This window comes from Hordeum vulgare, unplaced genomic scaffold (assembly GCF_904849725.1).
Source record: "Hordeum vulgare subsp. vulgare unplaced genomic scaffold, MorexV3_pseudomolecules_assembly, whole genome shotgun sequence".
In the NCBI taxonomy this organism is placed as follows: Eukaryota; Viridiplantae; Streptophyta; class Magnoliopsida; order Poales; family Poaceae; genus Hordeum; species Hordeum vulgare.
This window is the reverse complement of record NW_025422486.1, coordinates 47,501-60,000: the sequence shown is the minus strand read 5'-3', so window position 1 is coordinate 60,000 and position 12,500 is coordinate 47,501. Positions and strand designations below refer to the sequence as shown.

General features: G+C 46.0%; 25 non-coding genes across 25 annotated transcripts; all 25 read left to right on the top strand.

Moving 5' to 3' along the window:
• The first annotated feature begins 67 nt into the window (after nt 1-67).
• Nucleotides 68-186, top strand: LOC123416494. The gene has a single exon (XR_006616144.1). It is a non-coding gene; the product is annotated as a 5S ribosomal RNA (ribosomal RNA).
• A 377-nt stretch (nt 187-563) lies between these two features.
• On the top strand, nt 564-682 carry LOC123415521. The gene has a single exon (XR_006615236.1). It is a non-coding gene; the product is annotated as a 5S ribosomal RNA (ribosomal RNA).
• Nucleotides 683-999: 317 nt separating this feature from the next.
• On the top strand, nt 1,000-1,118 carry LOC123416686. The gene has a single exon (XR_006616292.1). It is a non-coding gene; the product is annotated as a 5S ribosomal RNA (ribosomal RNA).
• Nucleotides 1,119-1,573: 455 nt separating this feature from the next.
• On the top strand, nt 1,574-1,692 carry LOC123415634. Its single transcript, XR_006615343.1, has one exon. It is a non-coding gene; the product is annotated as a 5S ribosomal RNA (ribosomal RNA).
• Nucleotides 1,693-2,052: 360 nt separating this feature from the next.
• LOC123416365 lies at nt 2,053-2,171 on the top strand. The gene has a single exon (XR_006616030.1). It is a non-coding gene; the product is annotated as a 5S ribosomal RNA (ribosomal RNA).
• A 362-nt stretch (nt 2,172-2,533) lies between these two features.
• Nucleotides 2,534-2,652, top strand: LOC123416054. Its single transcript, XR_006615737.1, has one exon. It is a non-coding gene; the product is annotated as a 5S ribosomal RNA (ribosomal RNA).
• Nucleotides 2,653-3,045: 393 nt separating this feature from the next.
• LOC123415376 lies at nt 3,046-3,164 on the top strand. Its single transcript, XR_006615097.1, has one exon. It is a non-coding gene; the product is annotated as a 5S ribosomal RNA (ribosomal RNA).
• A 746-nt stretch (nt 3,165-3,910) lies between these two features.
• On the top strand, nt 3,911-4,029 carry LOC123416156. The gene has a single exon (XR_006615833.1). It is a non-coding gene; the product is annotated as a 5S ribosomal RNA (ribosomal RNA).
• A 353-nt stretch (nt 4,030-4,382) lies between these two features.
• On the top strand, nt 4,383-4,501 carry LOC123415443. The gene has a single exon (XR_006615162.1). It is a non-coding gene; the product is annotated as a 5S ribosomal RNA (ribosomal RNA).
• Nucleotides 4,502-4,839: 338 nt separating this feature from the next.
• Nucleotides 4,840-4,958, top strand: LOC123415898. The gene has a single exon (XR_006615590.1). It is a non-coding gene; the product is annotated as a 5S ribosomal RNA (ribosomal RNA).
• A 331-nt stretch (nt 4,959-5,289) lies between these two features.
• Nucleotides 5,290-5,408, top strand: LOC123415645. The gene has a single exon (XR_006615353.1). It is a non-coding gene; the product is annotated as a 5S ribosomal RNA (ribosomal RNA).
• A 482-nt stretch (nt 5,409-5,890) lies between these two features.
• Nucleotides 5,891-6,009, top strand: LOC123416219. Its single transcript, XR_006615893.1, has one exon. It is a non-coding gene; the product is annotated as a 5S ribosomal RNA (ribosomal RNA).
• Nucleotides 6,010-6,497: 488 nt separating this feature from the next.
• LOC123415846 lies at nt 6,498-6,616 on the top strand. The gene has a single exon (XR_006615541.1). It is a non-coding gene; the product is annotated as a 5S ribosomal RNA (ribosomal RNA).
• Nucleotides 6,617-7,005: 389 nt separating this feature from the next.
• LOC123415212 lies at nt 7,006-7,124 on the top strand. The gene has a single exon (XR_006614934.1). It is a non-coding gene; the product is annotated as a 5S ribosomal RNA (ribosomal RNA).
• A 329-nt stretch (nt 7,125-7,453) lies between these two features.
• LOC123415537 lies at nt 7,454-7,572 on the top strand. The gene has a single exon (XR_006615251.1). It is a non-coding gene; the product is annotated as a 5S ribosomal RNA (ribosomal RNA).
• A 353-nt stretch (nt 7,573-7,925) lies between these two features.
• LOC123416468 lies at nt 7,926-8,044 on the top strand. The gene has a single exon (XR_006616124.1). It is a non-coding gene; the product is annotated as a 5S ribosomal RNA (ribosomal RNA).
• A 225-nt stretch (nt 8,045-8,269) lies between these two features.
• Nucleotides 8,270-8,388, top strand: LOC123416751. Its single transcript, XR_006616354.1, has one exon. It is a non-coding gene; the product is annotated as a 5S ribosomal RNA (ribosomal RNA).
• A 415-nt stretch (nt 8,389-8,803) lies between these two features.
• LOC123415935 lies at nt 8,804-8,922 on the top strand. Its single transcript, XR_006615624.1, has one exon. It is a non-coding gene; the product is annotated as a 5S ribosomal RNA (ribosomal RNA).
• A 374-nt stretch (nt 8,923-9,296) lies between these two features.
• On the top strand, nt 9,297-9,415 carry LOC123415784. The gene has a single exon (XR_006615482.1). It is a non-coding gene; the product is annotated as a 5S ribosomal RNA (ribosomal RNA).
• A 375-nt stretch (nt 9,416-9,790) lies between these two features.
• LOC123415211 lies at nt 9,791-9,909 on the top strand. Its single transcript, XR_006614933.1, has one exon. It is a non-coding gene; the product is annotated as a 5S ribosomal RNA (ribosomal RNA).
• Nucleotides 9,910-10,238: 329 nt separating this feature from the next.
• LOC123415248 lies at nt 10,239-10,357 on the top strand. Its single transcript, XR_006614968.1, has one exon. It is a non-coding gene; the product is annotated as a 5S ribosomal RNA (ribosomal RNA).
• Nucleotides 10,358-10,711: 354 nt separating this feature from the next.
• On the top strand, nt 10,712-10,830 carry LOC123416386. The gene has a single exon (XR_006616050.1). It is a non-coding gene; the product is annotated as a 5S ribosomal RNA (ribosomal RNA).
• Nucleotides 10,831-11,055: 225 nt separating this feature from the next.
• On the top strand, nt 11,056-11,174 carry LOC123416750. The gene has a single exon (XR_006616353.1). It is a non-coding gene; the product is annotated as a 5S ribosomal RNA (ribosomal RNA).
• Nucleotides 11,175-11,586: 412 nt separating this feature from the next.
• Nucleotides 11,587-11,705, top strand: LOC123416282. The gene has a single exon (XR_006615952.1). It is a non-coding gene; the product is annotated as a 5S ribosomal RNA (ribosomal RNA).
• A 374-nt stretch (nt 11,706-12,079) lies between these two features.
• LOC123415762 lies at nt 12,080-12,198 on the top strand. The gene has a single exon (XR_006615461.1). It is a non-coding gene; the product is annotated as a 5S ribosomal RNA (ribosomal RNA).
• Nucleotides 12,199-12,500: the final 302 nt, after the last annotated feature.

Here is a 12,500-nt window from a genome sequence, read left to right as displayed (position 1 = left end):
GTAGTAGTACTAGTAGTAGTAGTAGTAGTAGGGGCAAGCATAAGGAACAGATAGATAGTTGCATGTCGGATGCGATCACATCAGCACTAAAGCAACGGATCCCATGAGCACTCCGAAGTTAAGCGTGCTTGGGCAAGAGTAGTACTAGGATGGGTGACCTCCTGGGAAGTCCTCGTGTTGCATTCCCCTTTTTAAATATATTTTTGCGCCACGTGACAAGGATGACGCGGGACCGTGATCTATATGACCTCGTTTTCTTATTTTTGACGTTTACTAGTTTTCTTATTTTTGACGTTTGTGATATGTTTTAGCTTGCCCCTCCCGTGTCCATTGCCACATTTGCCTCGACAACGGAGACGAGTTTAACACAAGAATTTCACCGCTCCCTCTCTACCCCGACAACACGAGCACCGCCACGACCTCTCTGACTTTTCCCACCGCGCATGACACCCAACGACTAGTAGTAGTAGTAGTAGTAGTAGTAGTAGTAGTAGTACTAGTAGTAGTAGTAGTAGTAGTAGTAGTAGGGGCAAGCATAAGGAACAAATAGATAGTTGCATGTCGGATGCGATCATACCAGCACTAAAGCACCGGATCCCATCAGAACTCCGAAGTTAAGCGTGCTTGGGCGAGAGTATTACTATGATGGGTGACCTCCTGGGAAGTCCTCGTGTTGCATTCCCCTTTTTAAATATATTTTTGCGCCACGTGACAAGGATGACGCGGGACCGTGATCTATATGACCTCGTTTTCTTATTTTTGACGTTTACTAGTTTTCTTATTTTTGACGTTTGTGATATGTTTTAGCTTGCCCTTCCCGTGTCCATTGGCACATTTGCCTCGACAACGGAGACGAGTTTAACACAAGAATTTCACCGCTCCCTCTCTACCCCGACAACGCGAGCACCGCCACGACCTCTGTGACTTTTCCCACCGCGCATGACATCCAACGACTAGTAGTAGGGGCAAGCATAAGGAACAAATAGATAGTTGCATGTCGGATGCAATCATACCAGCACTAAAGCACCGGATCCCATTAGAACTCCGAAGTTAAGCGTGCTTGGGCGAGAGTAGTACTAGGATGGGTGACCTCCTGGGAAGTCCTCGTGTTGCATTCCCCTTTTTAAATATATTTTTGCGCCACGTGACAAGGATGACGCGGGACCGTGATCTATATGACCTCGTTTTCTTTTTTTTGATGTTTACTAGTTTTCTTATTTTTGACGTTTGTGATATGTTTTAGCTTGCCCCTCTCGTGTCCATTGCCACACTTGCCTCGACAACGGAGACGAGTTTAACACAAGAATTTCACCGCTCCCTCTCTACCCCGACAACACGAGCACCGCCACGACCTGTGTGACTTTTCGCACCGCGCATGACACCCAACGACTAGTAGTAGTAGTAGTAGTAGTAGTAGTAGTAGTAGTAGTAGTAGTAGTAGTAGTAGTAGTAGTAGTACTGGTAGTAGTAGTAGTAGTAGTACTGGTAGTAGTAGTAGTAGTAGTAGTAGTAGTAGTAGTAGTAGTAGTAGTAGTAGGGGCAAGCATAAGGAACAAATAGATAGTTGCATGTCGGATGCGATCATACGAGCACTAAAGCACCGGATCCCATTAGAACTCCGAAGTTAAGCGTGCTTGGGCGAGAGTAGTACTAGGATGGGTGACCTCCTGGGAAGTCCTCGTGTTGCATTCCCCTTTTTAAATATATTTTTGCGCCACGTGACAAGGAAGACGCGGGACCGTGATCTATATGACCTATGTTTTCTTATTTTTGACGTTTACTAGTTTTCTTATTTTTGACGTTTGTGATATGTTTTAGCTTGCCCCTCCCGTGTCCATTGCCACATTTGCCTCGACAACGGAGACGAGTTTAACACAAGAATTTCACCGCTCCCTCTCTACCCCGACAACACGAGCACCGCCACGACCTGTGTGACTTTTCCCACCGCGCATGACACCCAACGACTAGTAGTAGTAGTAGTAGTAGTAGTACTAGTACTAGTAGTAGTAGTAGTAGGGGCAAGCATAAGGAACAAATAGATAGTTGCATGTCGGATGCGATCATACCAGCACTAAAGCACCGGATCCCATCAGAACTCCGAAGTTATGCGTGCTTGGGCGAGAGTAGTACTAGGATTGTTGACCTCCTGGGAAGTCCTCGTGTTGCATTCCCCTTTTTAAATATATTTTTGCGCCACGTGACAAGGATGACGCGGGACCGTGATCTATATGACCTCGTTTTCTTATTTTTGACGTTTACTAGTTTTCTTATTTTTGACGTTTGTGATATGTTTTAGCTTGCCCCTCCCGTGTCCATTGCCACATTTGCTTCGACAACGGAGACGAGTTTAACACAAGAATTTCACCGCTCCCTCTCTACCCCGACAACACGAGCACCGCCACGACCTCTTTGACTTTTCCCACCGCGCATGACACCCAACGACTAGTAGTAGTAGTAGTAGTAGTAGGAGTAGTAGCAGTAGTAGCAGTAGTAGTAGGGGCAAGCATAAGGAACAAATAGATAGTTGCATGTCGGATGCGATCATACCAACACTAAAGCAGCGGATCCCATCAGAACTCCGAAGTTAAGCGTGCTTGGGCGAGAGTAGTACTAGGATGGGTGACCTCCTGGGAAGTCCTCGTGTTGCATTCCCCTTTTTAAATATATTTTTGCGCCACGTGACAAGGATGACGCGGGACCGTGATCTATATGACCTCGACGCGGGACCGTGATCTATATGACCTCGTTTTCTTATTTTTGACGTTTACTAGTTTTCTTATTTTTGACGTTTGTGATATGTTTTAGCTTGCCCCTCCCGTGTCCATTGCCACATTTGCCTCGACAACGGAGACGAGTTTAACACAAGAATTTCACCGCTCCCTTTCTACCCCGACAACACGAGCACCACCACGACCTCTCTGACTTTTCCCACCACGCATGACACCCAACGACTAGTAGTAGTAGTAGTAGTAGTAGTAGCAGTAGTAGCAGTAGTAGCAGTAGTAGTAGGGGCAAGCATAAGGAACAAATAGATAGTTGCATGTCGGATGCGATCATACCAGCACTAAAGCACCGGATCCCATCAGAACTCCGAAGTTAAGCGTGCTTGGGCGAGAGTAGTACTAGGATGGGTGACCTCCTAGGAAGTCCTCGTGTTGCATTTCCCTTTTTAAATATATTTTTGCGCCACGTGACAAGGATGACACGGGACCGTGATCTATATGACATCGTTTTCTTATTTTTGACGTTTACTAGTTTTCTTATTTTTGACGTTTGTGATATGTTTTAGCTTGCCCCTCCCGTGTCCATTGCCACATTTGCCTCGAGAACGGAGACGAGTTTAACACAAGAATTTCACCGCTCCCTCTCTACCCCGACAACACGAGCACCGCCACGACCTCTGTGACTTTTCCCACCGCGCATGACACCCAACGACTAGTAGTAGTAGTAGTAGTAGTAATAGTAGTAGTAGTAGTAGTAGTACTAGTAATAGTAGTAGTAGTAGTAGTACTAGTAGTAGTAGTAGTAGGGGCAAGCATAAGGAACAAATAGATAGTTGCATGTCGGACGCGATCATACCAGCACTAAAGCACCGGATCCCATCAGAACTCCAAAGTTATTATTTTTGACGTTTACTAGTTTTCTTATTTTTGACGTTTGTGATATGTTTTAGCTTGCCCCTCCCGTGTCCATTGCCACATTTGCCTCGACAACGGAGACGAGTTTAACACAAGAATTTCACCGCTCCCTTTCTACCCCGACAACACGAGCACCGCCACGACCTCTCTGACTTTTCCCCCCGAGCATGACACCCAACGACTAGTAGTAGTAGTAGTAGTAGTAGCAGTAGTAGCAGTAGTAGCAGTAGTAGTAGGGGCAAGCATAAGGAACAAATAGATAGTTGCATGTCGGATGGGATCATACCAGCACTAAAGCACCGGATCCCATCAAAACTCCGAAGTTAAGCGTGCTTGGGCGAGAGTAGTACTAGGATGGGTGACCTCCTGGGAAGTCCTCGTGTTGCATTTCCCTTTTTAAATATATTTTTGCGCCACGTGACAAGGATGGCACGGGACCGTGATCTATATGACATCGTTTTCTTATTTTTGACGTTTACTAGTTTTCTTATTTTTGACGTTTGTGATATGTTTTAGCTTGCCCCTCCCGTGTCCATTGCCACATTTGCCTCGAGAACGGAGACGAGTTTAACACAAGAATTTCACCGCTCCCTCTCTACCCCGACAACACGAGCACCGCCATGACCTCTCTGACTTTTCCCACCGCGCATGACACCCAACGACTAGTAGTAGTAGTAGTAGTAGTAGTAGCAGTAGTAGCAGTAGTAGGGGCAAGCATAAGGAACAAATAGATAGTTGCATATGGGATGCGATCATACCAGCACTAAAGCACCGGATCCCATCAGAACTCTGAAGTTAAGCGTGCTTGGGCGAGAGTAGTACTAGGATGGGTGACCTCCTGGGAAGTCCTCGTGTTGCATTTCCCTTTTTAAATATATTTTTGCGCCACGTGACAAGGATGACACGGGACCGTGATCTATATGACCTCGTTTTCTTATTTTTGACGTTTACTAGTTTTCTTATTTTTGACGTTTGTGATATGTTTTAGCTTGCCCCTCCCGTGTCCATTGCCACATTTGCCTCGAGAACGGAGACGAGTTTAACACAAGAATTTCACCGCTCCCTCTCTACCCCGACAACACGAGCACCGCCACGACCTCTGTGACTTTTCCCACCGCGCATGACACCCAACGACTAGTAGTAGTAGTAGTAGTAGTAGTAGTAGGGGCAAGCATAAGGAACAAATAGATAGTTGCATGTCAGATGCGATCATACCAGCACTAAAGCACCGGATCCCATCAGAACTCCGAACTTAAGCGTGCTTGGGCGAGAGTAGTACTAGGATGGGTGACCTCCTGGGAAGTCCTCGTGTTGCATTCCCCTTTTTAAATATATTTTTGCGCCACGTGACAAAGATGACGCGGGACCGTGATCTATATGACCTCGTATTCTTATTTTTGACGTTTGTGATATGTTTTAGCTTGCCCCTCCCGTGTCCATTTCCACATTTGCCTCGACAACGGAGACGAGTTTAACACAAGAATTTCACCGCTCCCTCTCTACCCCGACAACACGAGCACCGCCACGACCTCTTTGACTTTTCCCACCGCGCATGACACCCAACGACTAGTAGTAGTAGTAGTAGTAGTAGTAGCAGTAGTAGCAGTAGTAGTAGGGGCAAGCATAAGGAACAAATAGATAGTTGCATGTCGGATGCGATCATACCAGCACTAAAGCACCGGATCCCATCAGAACTTTGAAGTTAAGCGTGCTTGGGCGAGAGTAGTACTAGGATGGGTGACCTCCTGGGAAGTCCTCGTGTTGCATTCCCCTTTTTAAATATATTTTTGCGCCACATGACAAGGATGACACGGGACCGTGATCTATATGACCTTGTTTTCTTATTTTTGACGTTTACTAGTTTTCTTATTTTTGACGTTTGTGATATGTTTTAGTCCTCGTGTTGCATTCCCCTTTTTAAATATATTTTTGCGCCACGTGACAAGGATGACGCGGGACCATGATCTATATGACCTCGTTTTCTTATTTTTGACGTTTGTGATATGTTTTAGCTTGCCCCTCCCGTGTCCATTGCCACATTTGCCTCGACAACGGAGACGAGTTTAACACAAGAATTTCACCGCTCCCTCTCTACCCCGACAACACGAGCACCGCCACGACCTCTTTGACTTTTCCCACCGCGCATGACACCCAACGACTAGTAGTAGTAGTAGTAGTAGTAGTAGCAGTAGTAGCAGTAGTAGCAGTAGTAGTAGGGGCAAGCATAAGGAACAAATAGATAGTTGCATGTCGGATGCGATCATACCAGCACTAAAGCACCGGATCCCATCAGAACTCCGAAGTTAAGCGTGCTTGGGCGAGAGTAGTACTAGGATGGGTGACCTCCTGGGAAGTCCTCGTGTTGCATTCCCCATTTTAAATATATTTTTGCGCCACATGACAAGGATGACACGGGACCGTGATCTATATGACCTTGTTTTCTTATTTTTGACGTTTACTAGTTTTCTTATTTTTGACGTTTGTCATATGTTTTAGCTTGCCCCTCCCGTGTGCATTGCCACATTTGCCTCGAGAACGGAGACGAGTTTAACACAAGAATTACACCGCTCCCTCTCTACCCCGACAACACGAGCACTGCCACGACCTCTGTGACTTTTCCCACCGCGCATGACACCCAACGACTAGTAGTAGTAGTAGTAGTAGTAGTAGTAGTAGTAGTAGTAGTAGTAGTAGTAGTAGTACTAGTAGTAGTAGTAGTACTAGTAGTAGTAGTACTAGTAGTAGTAGTACTAGTAGTAGTAGTAGTAGTACTAGTAGTACTAGTAGTAGTAGTAGTAGTACTAGTAGTAGTAGTAGTAGTAGGGGCAAGCATAAGGAACAAATAGATAGTTGCATGTCGGTTGCGATCATACCAGCACTAAAGCACCGGATCCCATCAAAACTCCGAAGTTAAGCGTGCTTGGGCGAGAGTAGTACTAGGATGGGTGACCTCCTGGGAAGTCCTCGTGTTGCATTCCCCTTTTTAAATATATTTTTGCGCCACGTGAGAAGGATGACGCGGGACCGTGATCTATATGACCTCGTTTTCTTATTTTTGACGTTTGCTAGTTTTCTTATTTTTGACGTTGGTGATATGTTTTAGCTTGCCCCTCCCGTGTCCATTGCCACATTTGCCTCGACAACGGAGACGAGTTTAACACAAGAATTTCACCGCTCCCTCTCTACCCCGACAACACGAGCACCGCCACGACCTCTCTGACTTTTCCCACCGCGCATGACACCCAACGACTAGTAGTAGTAGTAGTAGTAGTAGTAGTAGTAGCAGTAGTAACAGTAGTAGCAGTAGTAGCAGTAGTAGCAGTAGTAGTAGGGGCAAGCATAAGGAACAAATAGATAGTTGCATGTCGGATGCGATCATACCAGCACTAAAGCACCGGATCCCATCAGAACTCCGAAGTTAAGCGTGCTTGGGCGAGAATAGTACTAGGATGGGTGACCTCCTGGGAAGTCCTCGTGTTGCATTTCCCTTTTTAAATATATTTTTGCGCCACGTGACAAGGATGACACGGGACCGTGATCTATATGACCTCGTTTTCTTATTTTTGACGTTTACTAGTTTTCTTATTTTTGACGTTTGTGATATGTTTTAGCTTGCCCCTCCCGTGTCCATTGCCACATTTGCCTCGAGAACGGAGACGAGTTTAACACAAGAATTTCACCGCTCCCTCTCTACCCCGACAACACGAGCACCGCCAGGACCTCTGTGACTTTTCCCACCGCGCATGACACCCAACGACTAGTAGTAGTAGTAGTAGTAGGGGCAAGCATAAGGAACAAATAGATAGTTGCATGTCGGATGCGATCATACCAGCACTAAAGCACCGGATCCCATCAGAACTCCGAAGTTAAGCGTGCTTGGGTGAGAGTAGTACTAGGATGGGTGACCTCCTGGGAAGTCCTCTTGTTGCATTCTCCTTTTTAAATATATTTTTGCGCCACGTGACAAGGATGACGCGGGACCGTGATCTATATGACCTCGTTTTCTTATTTTTGACGTTTACTAGTTTTCTTATTTTTGACGTTGGTGATATGTTTTAGCTTGCCCCTCCCGTGTCCATTGCCACATTTGCCTCGACAACGGAGACGAGTTAAACACAAGAATTTCACCGCTCCCTCTCTACCCCGACAACACGAGCACCGCCACGACCTCTCTGACTTTTCCCACCGCGCATGACACCCAACGACTAGTAGTAGTAGTAGTAGTAGTAGCAGTAGTAGCAGTAGTAGTAGGGGCAAGCATAAGGAACAAATAGATAGTTGCATGTCTGATGCGATCATACGAGCACTAAAGCGTCGGATCCCATCAGAACTCAGAAGTTAAGCGTGCTTGGGCGAGAGTAGTACTAGGATGGGTGACCTCCTGGGAAGTCCTCGTGTTGCATTCCCCTTTTTAAATATATTTTTGCGCCACGTGACAAGGATGACGCGGGACCGTGATCTATATACCCTCGTTTTCTTATTTTTGACGTTTACTAGTTTTCTTATTTTTGACGTTGGTGATATGTTTTAGCTTACCCCTCCCGTGTCCATTGCCACAGTAGTAGTAGTAGTAGCAGTAGTAGCAGTAGTAGTAGGGGCAAGCATAAGAAACAAATAGATAGTTGCATGTCGGATGCGATCATACCAGCACTAAAGCACCGGATCCCATCAGAACTCCGAAGTTAAGCGTGCTTGGGCGAGAGTAGTACTAGGATGGGTGACCTCCTGGGAAGTCCTCGTGTTGCATTTCCCTTTTTAAATATATTTTTGCGCCACGTGACAAGGATGACACGGGACCGTGATCTATATGACCTCGTTTTCTTATTTTTGACGTTTACAAGTTTTCTTATTTTTGACGTTTGTGATATGTTTTAGCTTGCCCCTCCCGTGTCCATTGCCACATTTGCCTCGAGAACGGAGACGAGTTTAACACAAGAATTTCACCGCTCCCTCTCTACCCCGACAACACGAGCACCGCCACGACCTCTGTGACTTTTCCCATGACACCCAACGACTAGTAGTAGTAGTAGTAGTAGTAGTAGTAGTAGTAGTAGTAGTAGTAGTAGTAGTAGTACTAGTAGTAGTAGTAGTACTAGTAGTAGTAGTAGTACTAGTAGTAGTAGTAGTAGGGGCAAGCATAAGGAACAAATAGACAGTTGCATGTCGGATGCGATCATACCAGCACTAAAGCACCGGATCCCATCAGAACTCTGAAATTAAGCGTGCTTGGGCGAGAGTAGTACTAGGATGGGTGACCTCCTGGGAAGTCCTCGTGTTGCATTCACCTTTTTAAATATATTTTTGCGCCACGTGACAAGGATGACGCGGGACCGTGATCTATATGACCTCGTTTTCTTATTTTTGACGTTTACTAGTTTTCTTATTTTTGACGTTTGTGATATGTTTTAGCTTGCCCCTCCCGTGTCCATTGCCACATTTGCCTCGACAACGGAGACGAGTTTAACACAAGAATTTCACCGCTCCCTCTCTACCCCGACAACACGAGCACCGCCACGACCTCTCTGACTTTTCCCACCGCGCATGACACCCAACGACTAGTAGTAGTAGTAGTAGTAGTAGTAGCAGTAGTAGCAGTAGTAGCAGTAGTAGCAGTAGTAGTAGGGGCAAGCATAAGGAACAAATAGATAGTTGCATGTCGGATGCGATCATACGAGCACTAAAGCACCGGATCCCATCAGAACTCCGAAGTTAAGCGTGCTTGGGCGAGAGTAGTACTAGGATGGGTGACCTCCTGGGAAGTCCTCGTGTTGCATTTCCCTTTTTGAAATATATTTTTGCGCCACGTGACAAGGATGACACGGGACCGTGATCTATATAACCTCGTTTTCTTATTTTTGACGTTTACTAGTTTTCTTATTTTTGACGTTTGTGATATGTTTTAGCTTGCCCCTCCCGTGTCCATTGCCACATTTGCCTCGAGAACGGAGACGAGTTTAACACAAGAATTTCACCGCTCCCTCTCTACCCCGACAACACGAGCACCGCCACGACCTCTCTGACTTTTCCCACCGCGCATGACACCCAACGACTACTAGTAGTAGTAGTAGTAGTAGTAGCAGTAGTAGCAGTAGTAGCAGTAGTAGCAGTAGTAGTAGGGGCAAGCATAAGGAACAAATAGATAGTTGCATGTCGGATGCGATCATACCAGCACTAAAGCACCGGATCCCATCAGAACTCCGAAGTTAAGCGTGCTTGGGCGAGAATAGTACTAGGATGGGTGACCTCCTGGGAAGTCCTCGTGTTGCATTTCCCTTTTTAAATATATTTTTGCGCCACGTGACAAGGATGACACGGGACCGTGATCTATATGACCTCGTTTTCTTATTTTTGACGTTTACTAGTTTTCTTATTTTTGACGTTTGTGATATGTTTTAGCTTGCCCCTCCCGTGTCCATTGCCACATTTGCCTCGAGAACGGAGACGAGTTTAACACAAGAATTTCACCGCTCCCTCTCTACCCCGACAACACGAGCACCGCCAGGACCTCTGTGACTTTTCCCACCGCGCATGACACCCAACGACTAGTAGTAGTAGTAGTAGTAGGGGCAAGCATAAGGAACAAATAGATAGTTGCATGTCGGATGCGATCATACCAGCACTAAAGCACCGGATCCCATCAGAACTCCGAAGTTAAGTGTGCTTGGGCGAGAGTAGTACTAGGATGGGTGACCTCCTGGGAAGTCCTCGTGTTGCATTTCCCTTTTTGAAATATATTTTTGCGCCACGTGACAAGGATGACGCGGGACCGTGATCTATATGACCTCGTTTTCTTATTTTTGACGTTTACTAGTTTTCTTATTTTTGACGTTTGTGATATGTTTTAGCTTGCCCCTCCCGTGTCCATTGCCACATTTGCCTCGAGAACGGAGACGAGTTTAACACAAGAATTTCACCGCTCCCTCTCTACCCCGACAACACGAGCACCGCCACGACCTCTCTGACTTTTCCCACCGCGCATGACACCCAACGACTAGTAGTAGTAGTAGTAGTAGTAGCAGTAGTAGCAGTAGTAGTAGGGGCAAGCATAAGGAACAAATAGATAGTTGCATGTCGGATGCGATCATACGAGCACTAAAGCGTCGGATCCCATCAGAACTCAGAAGTTAAGCGTGCTTGGGCGAGAGTAGTACTAGGATGGGTGACCTCCTGGGAAGTCCTCGTGTTGCATTCCCCTTTTTAAATATATTTTTGCGCCACGTGACAAGGATGACGCGGGACCGTGATCTATATACCCTCGTTTTCTTATTTTTGACGTTTACTAGTTTTCTTATTTTTGACGTTGGTGATATGTTTTAGCTTACCCCTCCCGTGTCCATTGCCACAGTAGTAGTAGTAGTAGCAGTAGTAGCAGTAGTAGTAGGGGCAAGCATAAGAAACAAATAGATAGTTGCATGTCGGATGCGATCATACCAGCACTAAAGCACCGGATCCCATCAGAACTCCGAAGTTAAGCGTGCTTGGGCGAGAGTAGTACTAGGATGGGTGACCTCCTGGGAAGTCCTCGTGTTGCATTTCCCTTTTTAAATATATTTTTGCGCCACGTGACAAGGATGACACGGGACCGTGATCTATATGACCTCGTTTTCTTATTTTTGACGTTTACTAGTTTTCTTATTTTTGACGTTTGTGATATGTTTTAGCTTGCCCCTCCCGTGTCCATTGCCACATTTGCCTCGAGAACGGAGACGAGTTTAACACAAGAATTTCACCGCTCCCTCTCTACCCCGACAACACGAGCACCGCCACGACCTCTGTGACTTTTCCCATGACACCCAACGACTAGTAGTAGTAGTAGTAGTAGTAGTAGTAGTAGTAGTAGTAGTAGTACTAGTAGTACTAGTAGTAGTAGTAGTACTAGTAGTAGTAGTAGTACTAGTAGTAGTAGTAGTAGGGGCAAGCATAAGGAACAAATAGACAGTTGCATGTCGGATGCGATCATACCAGCACTAAAGCACCGGATCCCATCAGAACTCTGAAATTAAGCGTGCTTGGGCGAGAGTAGTACTAGGATGGGTGACCTCCTGGGAAGTCCTAGTGTTGCATTCACCTTTTTAAATATATTTTTGCGCCACGTGACAAGGATGACGCGGGACCGTGATCTATATGACCTCGTTTTCTTATTTTTGACGTTTACTAGTTTTCTTATTTTTGACGTTTGTGATATGTTTTAGCTTGCCCCTCCCGTGTCCATTGCCACATTTGCCTCGACAACGGAGACGAGTTTAACACAAGAATTTCACCGCTCCCTCTCTACCCCGACAACACGAGCACCGCCACGACCTCTCTGACTTTTCCCACCGCGCATGACACCCAACGACTAGTAGTAGTAGTAGTAGTAGTAGTAGCAGTAGTAGCAGTAGTAGCAGTAGTAGCAGTAGTAGTAGGGGCAAGCATAAGGAACAAATAGATAGTTGCATGTCGGATGCGATCATACCAGCACTAAAGCACCGGATCCCATCAGAACTCCGAAGTTAAGCGTGCTTGAGCGAGAGTAGTACTAGGATGGGTGACCTCCTGGGAAGTCCTCGTGTTGCATTTCCCTTTTTGAAATATATTTTTGCGCCACGTGACAAGGATGACACGGGACCGTGATCTATATGACCTCGTTTTCTTATTTTTGACGTTTACTAGTTTTCTTATTTTTGACGTTTGTGATATGTTTTAGCTTGCCCCTCCCGTGTCCATTGCCACATTTGCCTCGAGAACGGAGACGAGTTTAACACAAGAATTTCACCGCTCCCTCTCTACCCCGACAACACGAGCACCGCCACGACCTTTGTGACTTTTCCCACCGCGCATGACACCCAACGACTAGTAGTAGTAGTAGTAGTAGTAATAGTA